This window comes from Aplysia californica, unplaced genomic scaffold (assembly GCF_000002075.1).
Source record: "Aplysia californica isolate F4 #8 unplaced genomic scaffold, AplCal3.0 scaffold00579, whole genome shotgun sequence".
NCBI classification, from domain to species: domain Eukaryota; kingdom Metazoa; phylum Mollusca; class Gastropoda; order Aplysiida; family Aplysiidae; genus Aplysia; species Aplysia californica.
This window is the reverse complement of record NW_004797849.1, coordinates 372,496-385,769: the sequence shown is the minus strand read 5'-3', so window position 1 is coordinate 385,769 and position 13,274 is coordinate 372,496. Positions and strand designations below refer to the sequence as shown.

Genomic DNA, 13,274 nt, shown 5'->3' with positions numbered 1-13,274 from the left:
CCCTCCTCCTACTACTACTACTACTACTACTACTACTACTACTACTACTACTACTACTACTACTACTACTACTACTACTACTACTACTACTACTACCACCACTACTACTTCTACAACTACAACTACTACCATTTTTATTTCTACAACTACAACTACTACCACTACTTTTTCTACTGCAAAAGGAAGGAATAATAGAGAAAACAGCAATATTGTACCTCTCATGCTTATTTAAATGGCACCAACAGTTGAATCAAATACAACTGACATGAGTAGCGGCTAGAGCTCTTTGATATTATTGCACGTAAATTAATTTAGCTATACATAAATGTTTTCTGTCTAAATAACACAGCATGTATGGTGCGAATAATGGTCAACCACAAAACAACTGGAAACTAAAAAAAAGGGCGGGGGGATAAGCTTTAGAGAAATATACCCCCACTTAAGACACATTAGTTCAATTCTTATGTGCGATGATATGACCGTATCACCTTATCATTGTCTTTGTCTTTTAATACTGATATATGTACACCCCCCCCCCTCCTTGCCCCTGACTCTCAGCCACGAGTTGCCTTGTTAGACAATGCCGAAAGAACACACACCTCTAAGGCATTTCAATGATACCGAAACACCTTCCAATAAAATTACACTAAATTTTCGAACAGTATTTGGTAATTACCACACATTTATCGCACTGACTTAATCTGTTGTAAACAGCGAGTTAGAAAAAACAACTAATATCGATACCAGAACTCGAATAACTTGGTTAAAGCCGTATTCGAATCGCTCTCTCTCTCCCCCACCTCAAGTATAAGACAATCGTGTCTCCCCACGCACACGGGCTAAGAAAAAAGTTATAGAGCACTGGCTTTCTCACGGAAATAGTTCCATCTCCCAAACTAATCAGGTTCTTTTAACTAAAAAGCCAGAAGGGTGCTATACAATAAGGAAAGGATATTTTTTTTGCTTTAGTAGAAATTTCCAAGAAGCAGAAAAGAAAAAAGTCGATAAAAAGCATCACTGGAGAGTCTGTCTCAAAGTTAAGAAAAGGAAATATTAAAATAAAAAAATAGTTTAAAGAAGAAAAAGAATAAGTAATTATACTAAATGCTTTCAAATATTACTGCGGCCAACTCACTGTATTGATTGTTCTTCCAGTGCTCAGCAATTCTCGAAAGCGGCTATTAACTGATAATTCAACCCCTGTTGAAGATAAACAAAGAAAAGCCAATTCGTTTTTCAATAACTCAGAGGAAGAAGGAAGTACATGCAGTGCAACTTTATATTGTTATCAATACACATTTTGCGATCCGAAAGCTCACACAAGGATTTTGTGTTATGTTCTGTTGAAGCCGTCACTCGCAACGTTTCCCTGGACTTACAGCCGGAGATACGCAGAGAGTGCTGTTAGTTCATCGGTCACTGTCTATTCCTTCCGTGTAGTAGAAGAGCCAAAAGTTGAAACAATTCTTCTGGAAAGTAAAGTAAGAGATAATTGGATTCAGATCTGTTTAAAAACTGTGGTAAGTTCCATAAGAAACATTTGGACTAGCTTTATTTTCACTGCCACTTTCATATTGGCAAGGAGGATTTTTTCAAACTCTGTGAGCAGACCAGTGTCAAATTACTTCACTCTTGAGTACGCCGATCGTTGTGGTTTCTATGTAGATTCTGTCCTATTTCTGAAGAATCTGGAGATGTTTTTTTCTCACTGTGCTTGCTCCTAGTGGAGGTCGAAGATGAAAACTGGAGCTTGGCTGTACAAATCCATCAGATCCAAGAAAAAAGAGGAAACGTTAGGGGCCCACTCGCTGTCCGGGAGAGTCTGAGGAAAGACAAGGGCACGAGAATCTTTTCTTCCTTCTCTGATTTCTTTCCCAGTTCAGGATACGCCAAAAGAAGGTAAGTTATCTATGTATGTTTTTTTTGTCTTTTAGTTAAAGACTAGAACACCTACAAAATAAATTGTAATGTTATTTAGTTTGATTTTTAGTTAGTATAAAGATAACAACATTAATGCGATGGTCGCCATTTAGAGCAAGGGCAAAGCAGATAGGTGGAAAGAGAAGCACCATCACTAAGCGGTCGTAGTACTGGGAGAAAAGTAAGAAAAAGAGACAGAAGTGACAGGGGGAAGGTACAAATGCACTCGCTGACCCCCCTTTGTTTAAGATTTATACTTATTAAAACAACAACAAACTCCTTTATTATTTCATGGGTCGCATTGTTAGCCCTGAGACTATCTGTTAAAGATCTGGAGTGTGGATAGCCATGGTTCATGTCCTTAATGGGGCATTCTTGATCAAGGGGCAGCTCTGGAAGTTTTCAAAGCTGTCTGTCAACACATTCAATTCTATTCCTGATCATTTGGAGGACTTACCTCTTAAATAAACCTTACAGTGTTAAAACTGGCGCAAAACCCGTACTGTAGCACACATTTTGTGTACGGTACTCACCCAAGCGTGTATACGAATCCACCTTGACTTCTGGAATCCAACTGTATACGTTTTTCTTTTATCCTGTACTGTGAAAAGTAAGTTCACACCTCCCGCCCCGCCCCGATTTTTTTCCTATGTGATGGTGGTCTGTCTGTCTGTTCGTCCGTCAGGTCGATTACCATTTAACCGTCTGGTTGCATATTTGCTTGTCTGTGTATCTGTCCGTCCGATTGACTGTCTGTTTGTCTGTCTGTTTGCTTGTCTGTCTGTCTGTCTGTCTGTCTGTCTGCCTATCTGTCCGTCTGTCAACATATTCCATCTCTGTCCGTCTGTCTGTCTGTAGCTCTTTCTCTTTCTTTCTCTTTCTCTCTCTCTCTCTCTCTCTCTCTCTCTCTCTCTCTCTCTCTCTCTGATTTTCACCCATTCTCTTTTATTCTATCCTTCTTTTCATGCATTATGCGCCTTGTCTAATACCCTTTTCTTCTTTGCCTCTCATACTTTTATTTGTCGTTATCCCATCCCTCACTCTTTCTTACTCGCTTTCTTTATTCTCTCATTTATTTGAAACGTTTATGCATGCCTATGTTTGTATCCATTTATGTAGTGGGCCTACGTACGAGCAAAATATAAAAATACATAATATGAGTTAATGTATTTACGTGAGTGAGAGAGAGAGAGAGAGAGAGAGAGAGAGAGAGTGTGTGTGTGTGTGTGTGTGTGTGTGTGCGCGTGTGTGTGTGTGTACGTGTGTGTGTGTGTGTGTGTGTGTGTGTATCTGTGTATGTATGTATATGCGTGTGAGTTTATACGTGTGTGTGTGTTATCTGTCTACGTAAATAAATGTTTATTCCAATTAATTCCATCCTTCGAACAGCTAGTTCTCTAACTTAAACCGTAATGCTTCACGTTATCAGAGAGAATCAGTGATAAAAACAACAACAACAACAACGACAGCAACCAAAATGATATCAACAAAACAAAAACGAAGAAATAACTTCCAAAGCCGCACCCCAAATAACAGCAAACAATCACTCCACTCCCACCCCAAATAACAGCAAACAATCACTCCACTCCCACCCCAAATAACAGCAAACAATCACTCCACTCCCACCCCAAATAACAGCAAACAATCACTCCACTCCCACCTCAAATAACAGCAAACATTGAACTCACCTAATACACTTTTTCCATTCCCACCCCCACTCTTCCTTACTTTATTTCTCTCTCTCTCTGTCTCTTTCTCTGTCTCTTTCTCTCTCTCTCTGCCTCCTTCTCTCTGTCTCTCTATTTCGTTCTTTTTTTCTCTCATTTGTTTTAACCGTTTTTGCATCACTGTGTAGTTTTGAGTATTCGTGTAGCATGTACGATCAAACTACTAAAAATATTACGTATTCACGCTGTATTGATACCAAAAGCTCCCCGTACTGTACAACAATGTCATTATATCAATTTCTAGAGGCCCCAAGCTCCCCTTTACCCCCCCCCCAACCACCCCTAATCCCCACCCACCCTCGAGCCACCCTCATGTGTTCAGTGTGTTCTTGCACAGCATCGACGTTTCCAATTTTGCACTCTAGCTGTTCTCTACAAGTGCTCGCTGAGAGCAAGACAAATGTAACATTTTTATCCTAAAAGGGATCTTCAGTTTGGCACGAATCACACTCCCACTTGCCATTTGACATTTATTTTGAGGACAGAAATATACACAAAGCCAGCAAAAAGAGTGAAAGAGTTTTGACAGCCTCCAAAGTAGTGGCCGTAAGCGGAGTCCGGTTTTACTAATTTTAGTTCAGGATTTAAACAAGGGAAAACAATTCTTGCTATAACCTACACCTTGATAGAAATTCGTTCTAAAATTTACATAATTTTCAATGTGGGTGTGTAGATCTAAATTTGACTTTGCGAGCCAACTTGCTGGCTGCTGATTGCCTTTGATTGGTTAAATTAATGCGTATGGATGCACTAGCAGGCGAATAAGGTATAGAGAGTGAGAGCGAGGGGGCGAACGAACGAGATAGATAGATAGATAGATAGATAGATAGATAGATAGATAGATAGATAGATAGATAGATAGATAGATAGAGAGAGGGAGAGAGAGAGAGAGAGACAGAGAGAGAGAGAGAAAGAGAGAGACAGAGAATGGGAGATAAAGAGAGAGGGAGAAGGGGAAAGAGAGACCGAGAGAGAAAGCTAGAGAGCGAGAGAGACAGACAGAGAGAATGGGAGACAAAGAGAGAGGGAGAAGGAGAGAGAAGTTCACTGGGAGAAAGAGAGAGAGACAGAGAATGGGGGATAAAGAAATAGACAGAGAGAGACACACACACATACACATACAGAGAGAGAGAGAGAGAGAGAGAGAGAGAGAGAGAGAGAGAGAGAGAGAGAGGAAGAGAGAGAGAGAGAGAGAAAGAGAGAGAGAATGAAAGAAAGAAAGGGAGAGAGAGAGACAGAGACAGAGATAGAGAGAGAGAGAGAGAGAGAATATTACATATACATTGTATATTGCAGGGCCTAAACAGAAGGGTGACGGGGTAGATCAGGATAATAATAGCTTTTTGAGAGCATCCAAACAAAGGAGTGGACGCCACACCATGATTGCCGATGTTTGTCGTAGCTCTGGCACTTGATGCTAATAATTATGCTGCTGATGATACCATTATGTACATAGATCATTGTAGATTAAAACATTACTTAAAAGCCCATCTTCCCTCGAGTACAGATTGGGTATGTAAATTACTTTGTGGAAATAAGATACTGCCTTTGTCTGTTGGATGCCCCTCTCTATTTCACTATATTATTTTGTTTCTCGTAAATACACATTATTTTCTTTCTTTATTCATAGTTGATTTTCAAAGCTCAGTCCTAACCTTTTTCCTTGGAAATACTGTTACTGATTTTTGACATGTAATTGATTGTAATATTACTCAATATTGAATGGACAGGAATTTGGACGGGGGGGGGGGAGACACAAAGAGAGAGAGAGAGAGAGAGAGAGAGAGAGAAAGAGAGAGAGAGAGCGAGAGAGAGAGAGAGAGAGAGAGAGAGAGAGAGAGAGAGATCGAGAGATCGAGAGAGAGAGAAAGAAAGTAAGAGAGCATAAAGTAAATCCAGCGCACAATTTTATTGTGTTTTATAACCTTTCGAAAATATGAGTTTTAACGTACTCATTTTCTCTCACCTGCTCAAGAAATTCTTAGATCATTTCCCACATCTTCACATGTTCTCTACTGCTAGGTGCGGTTGCTTAAATTAACATCTAGAAGTTCGAGGTTTGAATCAGTGTTGTGTCCACTCCTAAACCATCTAATTTTTCGTTGTACTTTATTCAGAAAAAAAGTGGAGATTTATTGGAGATATTCACAGTTCGAACAATCTAAATAGGGTGAAAAAGGGGTTTAATGTCATTATGAACAGCCAATTTTATATTATCTACAACATCCAATATCTTAATGCCTTTACCATCTTGACAGACGCTTGGGAAATGTCTGAATCTCTTTCTTTACTGAACATGTGTGTCTTTGGTGTTATGTTACAGTACCTCGCCGGAACATTTTTTCATCGCTACCTGGATTCGAACCCGTGACCTTTGAATGAGAGGCGAACAACTTGACCTCTATGTCACGAGAGCCCCCTCAGTACGATTTGGAATCAATGAACGTGTGTCTTACAGGAGTACAGTGTTTCATCAACCTATGTGACTGTCTTTATTACACTTAAACAAAGGATTAAGAAGCCTGACCGTCTGGTAAACTGAACCTTCATCTGCATTGTTGTAAAAGCGTCTCGTCATAGGCGTCACCTGAACAATTCGCAAAGACTAATCTGTCTTTATCATCAAACTTACAAGAGTTTGAACCTTGTCCTTGTTGCTCTATGAAGCCGCCCACTTTCATAATAGTTGAAATCTCTGTGTACCCTGTCTTTGCTGTGAATGTTACTAATTAATATTGTTTAAGTCCTGGTGGGAGATGGAAGGTCTGAGTAATATGACTGAGAGAGGGAGAAAATGATTTGTTGATATAAGCCATGTAGACATATTTTATGTTCCAGAAGCTAGTGAAAACACTTTTTTTCTTCTAGTAATAGGATCCGCAAAGCATAATGCCGTTATCGTACAGCAGTTCATGCAAGGTGGGCCATATCGCCCCCCCCCCCCTAGTTCGTAGCACGTTGAAACACCGAGTGGATCTTTGTTGTTTCTGCCATTAACAAAGACATTGGCATCTGGTGGATATAGACGCAAAAAGAGGTTACAAGTAGTGGTAATAATAGATAGCATTTGTATAGCGCAAATTCCCGCTCAACAGCAGGCTCTATACGTTTCACAATCTATACTATTACACCAGCAGACCTGAGAGCATTCTGAAACAATCTCAACTTCCTGGGAAGCATACAGTACAAGCCGCCATTTATAGGCGCCAAAACACAAACATAATGACAAGATCTTTCACTGTCTATGGCCGGGTACCCATTCCCACCTGGGTGAAGTGAGGAAATAGACAAGACTCAACCGTTCTGGTCTCTGTCAGGCGTGAAGTTCAGCAATCCTTATCTACATACTATTTCTTTCTCAGAGCGGGCACCGTTTACACGAATTCAACACTGTCAGGAATCGAATCTGGTTGTGACAAAGGTAGGAAATAATAATAATGCTTAGTTCATTTCGTTAAATTCTAGTGGTCTAAATTGTTATGGTTTTCATTTCTAAACCAAAAGCGTAGAGGCCGACATCGTTGTGAAATATTATCATTGGGTTGACAAAGAGGGCTACATCGACCACGATAATGATGATCGTAATAATGATATTTTACATTGCTATGTTATTCTTAACAAGACTCTACATCCTACTCTGCTTTCCAAACAATAATAATGATAATGGTGATGATGGTGGTGGAATTTTATAAACATGGTATTATGTATAACGACATGAAACTTCCAATACTCCTCTACAAATACTTTTTTTTTATTTATCGTGTTTTTCAACAACGATGATGATAGTGATGATGGTGATGTTGATGCTGCTGCTGCTGCTGCTGCTGCTGCTGCTGCTGTTGCTGCTGCTGCTGCTGCTGTTGCTGCTGCTGCTGCTGATGATGATGATGATGAGGATGATGATGATGATGATGAGGATGATGTATAACGTGGGGTACTAATCACTCCTTGTTGTATTCCAATACCCTCTCCCTTTAGCCCTGCCTTTCCGTTAAATTCATTATCTCTACGCACTTGTTTTCCCTACAACTATCTGGTTCTCTCTCTCTCTCTCTCTCTCTCTCTCTCTCTCTCTCTCTGTCTCTCTGTCTCTCTGTCTCTCTCTCCCCTCTCTCTGTCCCCCCCCTCTCTCTCTCTCTCTCTCTCTCTCTATCACTCTTCCCTTAGTCTCCCCCTTTCCCTGGCCTTTCCGATTTGTGGTCACCCCACCTATTAGCGATGTGACATGAATGTACGCACTTTGGTTTCTACAGCTAGTGTAGATCTAGTCATCTATATTGTGAATGTTCCTGATTAAATTCGAAGAGGGCGAAAGGTTGGACGTGGCATTTATTATTTTGGAAATACTACCAAGTCTTAACCGTTTTACTATCTGCTGTATACGATGATAATGATACTGATGATAATGATGATGATGATCCAGTCACTTCTTAAAAGATCTTCAGAGCGGGACATCGATCACTTTTAGCTCAGAAATTATATATTATTCTTCTGATCTTGATATTCACATCAAGTCAAATAGTTTCCAACTTTTTAAAAATTGTTCCGGTTTTTGCTATATTTTTGTTGTATAAAAATGATGATCACTCCCAAACGAAAAATCCAATCTAACTAAAACATCCTGAAAACAACTAACAAAATAAGCATAAAACACACATTCACACACATACACATACACACATATAAACGCAATCATACACATGTACACACATACACACATATAAACGCACACACCTTTTCAGTAGATAGGAAATTTTGAATCTTGCCCGGAAGGCTAGCAGGTGTAGATCTTTCTTACCAGAAGTTCAGGGGTGTGCTGAAAGACAGCAGTAAGAAGGAGTCAAGGAGCAGCAGTAGACAGGCTACAGAAGGAGTCTGAAGCCAGAGAGGGGGGGGGGGGGCAGAAAGAGGAGACGAAAGGAGACGACAGAACATTGCTAGAGAGCAAGACATTTTTCGGTCGTTCCCCGATTCGAACCCGGGACTTTTGAATGAGAGGCCAACACCTTAATATCTAGGCCACGAGAGCCCACCACAACTCATATCTCCCATAGATGATAATGATAATAACAATAGTAATAATAATAATAATAATAATAGAATGAAGAAGATCATTTCTATAGCTCCCACTCCCGTGTAAACACAGCACTGCGCGCTTTACATAAATGCACGTAAGAACACACACACACACACACACACACACACACACACACACACACATCTACTTGCTTATCACACGCGCATACTTACACAAAGCAAATAGCAAAGTACATAAATGGATACAAAGTCATTTACATAAAATTGTACCAATCATGATTCTACTGACATAAAAATGATGTCATTAAAATGTGTCTTAAAGATAATAATATTTTAAATTTAGACTCAGGTGTTGTATGTCTCAAGGGTTGGGGAAGAGAGTTCCAAACTCAGTTTTTTCTTCGTTTATTTTTATAATCCCACAAAAGCACTAAGATAGCGAAACGTCGTGCAAACTTTGCTATTTTGTATCATTAATCAGGAAAACGTATCCGAATCGCCCATATTTTCTACTTCTCAATAATTGTGTATCTCCCTCTTCTCCTTCTCCCAGTCCCCCGCGTACTTCTACACTAATAATAATAATAATAATAATAATAATAATAATAATAATAATAATAATAATAATAATAATAATATTAATACTAATAATAATGATGATCATGATACTAAATCATATTAATAATAATAATAATAATAATAATAATAATAATAATAATAATAATAATAATAATAATAATAATAATAATAATAATAATAATAATAATAATAATTCGTTCATCAAGAGCTGGTGATGACATTAAGGGGGCAGTCGGTTTTTAATAATTATTTTTTAAAAACCTGTTTTGAGCTCAGATATTGCTTTTTGGAAGCATACGTCATATTCTGTCAGTAAAATTACACTTCTTCTGATTCCTCGTAATTGCAAGATTTAATGTAAAGTCCTTAGTATCAAAACTGCCTTAAAAGCATCCTGTGTTCTTGGTAACGAGCAAATATAGAATAAAAATTATGTTCACGAATGCCATGTTATTTGACCTGCAAAGCAAGTCAAAACCTTCTGTCTATTTTTGGATCATTTGCTTTGTTTCTCAGTTTCTCAAGATATTGTCTTCAAATTTTCCACGCATTATATAAGTCGTTGAAGCATCACCTTTTAACAACATATTCAGGTTATTTTTTATGGTGGCATTACTTACCCTACCCCTAACATCTATTGGGTCCTCTGAGTTTGGATATACACTAGCACTTTGAAAAAGTACATAGATGAAATATTTTAGGTAAGTGAATTGAAGTTATAGGTCCACAAGGTAATTTCAAAACAAAAATTGGCTTATCATGTCAAACAAACAAAAACAAAAAATTAGAAAATGCGTTACCCACCATAAAATGCCAAATATCAAATATAGCCGCCATTTCCATAGCAACGTGAAGATTTTCTCAAAATACTGTGCTTGAATTTTTATCGGCATGACTCAAGGTATATTAGAATGCTTGTTTCATGCCATGTTTCTCAATATTAACAAATAACAAATGGACTCAAAAAGTAGCCTGGAGAAAGAGAAGTTATAGACTTTGCTTCCTCTCGTGGTAACTGGCTGGGGTAAAGTGAGCAAACGTAAAGAAAATATAGCGCGCGGTTTGTAAATATCACAAATACCATAATTCTCCGGAGATAGCAGCGCTTTTAACTTTCCTCGAGTGCCTATCACTACGACGGCTACAACAATAACAACAACAACAACATGTCCCTTTGGGGTTCCAAACATTTCAAAGGATAGGCTACCACACACACACACACCCACACACAACAACTACAACAACAACAACAACAACAACAACAACTACTACTACTACTACTACTACTACTACTACTACTACTACTACTACTACTACCACTACTACTACTACTGCCATTACTACTACTACTACTACTACTACTACTACTACTACTACTACTATTACTGCTACAGCTACTACTACTACTACTACTACTACTGCTACCTTTACTATTTTTCAATTATCAATGTACTTTGTTTGTTTGATTTGAAGGGGTGGGGGCAACAGAGAGAGAGAGAGAGAGAGAGAGAGAGAGAGAGAGAGAGAGAGAGAGAGACAACACACTCTCAAGTTTAGGAAATAACGAAACTTTGGAGGCCATGTTCTCTCTAATTATACCTCTGAGACCAGGCGCCCCCCACATATTTAAATAGCAAATCTCCATTCAAGATAAATGGATATTTTTTCATCGAAAGCTATACAAGCAAAAAGCTTTATGGTGATACCAATAACTCCACATCCCCCTAACGTACGAGCGCCTGATTCCACCATGTCGTGACACATATATTATTTTATTAAAAGGCGAGCGAATTCTGGTTGACCAAAGTTGGAGGGATGATCTCCAATAATAATAATAAATTGTCCAATACCATTGTAAAGTTTGTCAAACGACCTCAGGCACGACCTCTCAACGATCCTCCTGCTCTAAATTCTCCTTTTTCTTTTACATTAACTACACAGGGAGCCAGTAAGAATACGAGTACACTTTATGATCTCTTTCTTCTAAATACAATCGTTTTATTTTCCTTTTAAAGGTGATTTATATCAACGAGTGTTTCAGGATTCGGAAAACTCAAATCACCTTGTCGAACATCCAGAATTAAGAATAAAATGATGAAAATCAGCATCGAAATGAAGATGTCCAGCCAACAATAAAAAGGCCAATTGAGTTAGCAATCCCTTGAGGATCCACTCTTAGCCTTTTAACAAATTTCCGGCTTTAACGGCGTTCGGAGGATTCACACATTATATTTGCTAATTTTTCTTTCGTAAAATTTTTTCTCTCCCTTAGATTTATCAATGTGAGCAGATTCTTTGTTCAATGGGAATCCAATAACAGTTTTTGAAATTGTCAAATCAAGAGTTATTTAAAAAGCTGAATTTCTAAAGTGTATTTCTTCATAGACTTATATTGATGTCTTTTCATTGACACTCTTGGGGATACAATCAAAAGTGGCATGGTGAAGGTTGAATGTTGATCTCGATTTCAGAAAAGATGAAGTTTTGATCACATGCGTAAAAGTAAAAGGGGTTTCTTTTTTTTTCTAGGCACAGAATAGCCGTTGGACATAGAGGAGACAGATGATACAGCACGCCTTAGACCACTGTCTGGAAGTAGTCAACGCCACCTTTTGAATGGGACAGGAATGGGACCCAAAGAAATTTCAGCGATAAAAAAGCAAACATAACATCAACAACAGCATCAATAAAAGTATCAGTAACAACATAAATAATAACAACAATAACAACAACGATAAAGCAGCAATAGCTTAAATAAAAGCAACAACAACAACGACCACCTAGAAAACAACAGTAGTATTTCCGTTACCATTATCATCATCCTCAACAACAACAACAACAACAACAACAACAACCACAACTACAACAACAACTACAACAACAACTACAACAACAACAACAATAAAACATCTCATCAAGTGGTATGTTACTAATGTGCTGCTTATCATTTGCACCTCACTGACTGCGGCACCTTTACATTTCAATGATAAAAAGTTGGACAGATAATGTTTTTTTCACTTACAGAAAATGTACACCAATCGGCCCTCGTTGGCCTCTCATTCAAAGGTCCCGGTTCAAATCTGGGCAACGACAGAAATTTTTTTCTCTCTGAAATTGCTTTCCTGCTCTCTAGATCTAGCTATGTTTTGTCGTTTGTTTTCGTCTCCTCTATCTGATCCCATCCCCTCACCCCCTTTGCACCCTCTTCTGGGCTCCTGACTCTTTCTGCAGCCATTCGACAGCTACTCCTTAGCTAATTCTTACTGCTGTCTTTCAGCCACACCCCTGATCTTCTGGTAGGAAATATCTTAACCTAGCCTTCTCGGACAAGGACGAAAAATCTCGGAGGGCCCATGAGCAAATTGAGTACGTTTAAGATCCCTTGGTGGCCTAAAATCGATAAGAGTAGACTTCGGCCGCCACTAGGGCAAAATTCAAAATTTTCTACAAACTGAAAATGTTAAATGTGTCCCGCGTGCTAATATGAATTTATGCAGTTGCGAGCGCCATAAAACATATATGTCAGTCTTAAATTTGGAAGAAAGCAGAATGACGAAGTGGCACTGTATTAGCTCAGCTTGCATCAAGCTGGTCTAAGGGGCAAAGGACCATGGCTCGAATTCCCAGTTAGGTGTTTGTGCACTCAGGTCGGTTTTGTGGAGTCTTGAAAACTTTCGGCCTATATGGCTTGGTCTTATCGGAGACAAGTGTGACATCTAGAGAGCCGTCCTCAACAATACGCTTTTTTTTGTCTTGCGTCCTGGTTTTGGTGCCGATATTTGTGGGTTACGTAAAAATGTATTGGCACGATGCAAATTCTTATGTTTCAAGAAAAAAACAACAAAAAACCCCCCAACAAAACAAAACAACATAACAAGAAAAAGAAGAATTGTTTAGTCGGTGAAGATGAAGATGATAATGATGATGATGATGATGATGATGATGATGATGATGATGATGATGATGATGATGATGATGATGATGATGATGATGGTAACGATGATGGTAAAC

General features: G+C 38.7%; 1 protein-coding gene across 2 annotated transcripts in view; it reads left to right on the top strand.

Moving 5' to 3' along the window:
- The first annotated feature begins 574 nt into the window (after positions 1 to 574).
- The window catches only part of LOC101851294, a 109,006-nt gene continuing 96,306 nt past the window's right edge, over positions 575 to 13,274 (top strand). Inside the window, exon 1 of one of the 2 annotated variants that reach the window (XM_005107144.3) lies at positions 575 to 1,899. The gene's annotated coding sequence lies outside the window, so the exon portion shown is untranslated. The remainder of the gene's footprint in view (positions 1,900 to 13,274) is intronic. The other variant, XM_005107143.3, reaches the window with a different exon arrangement.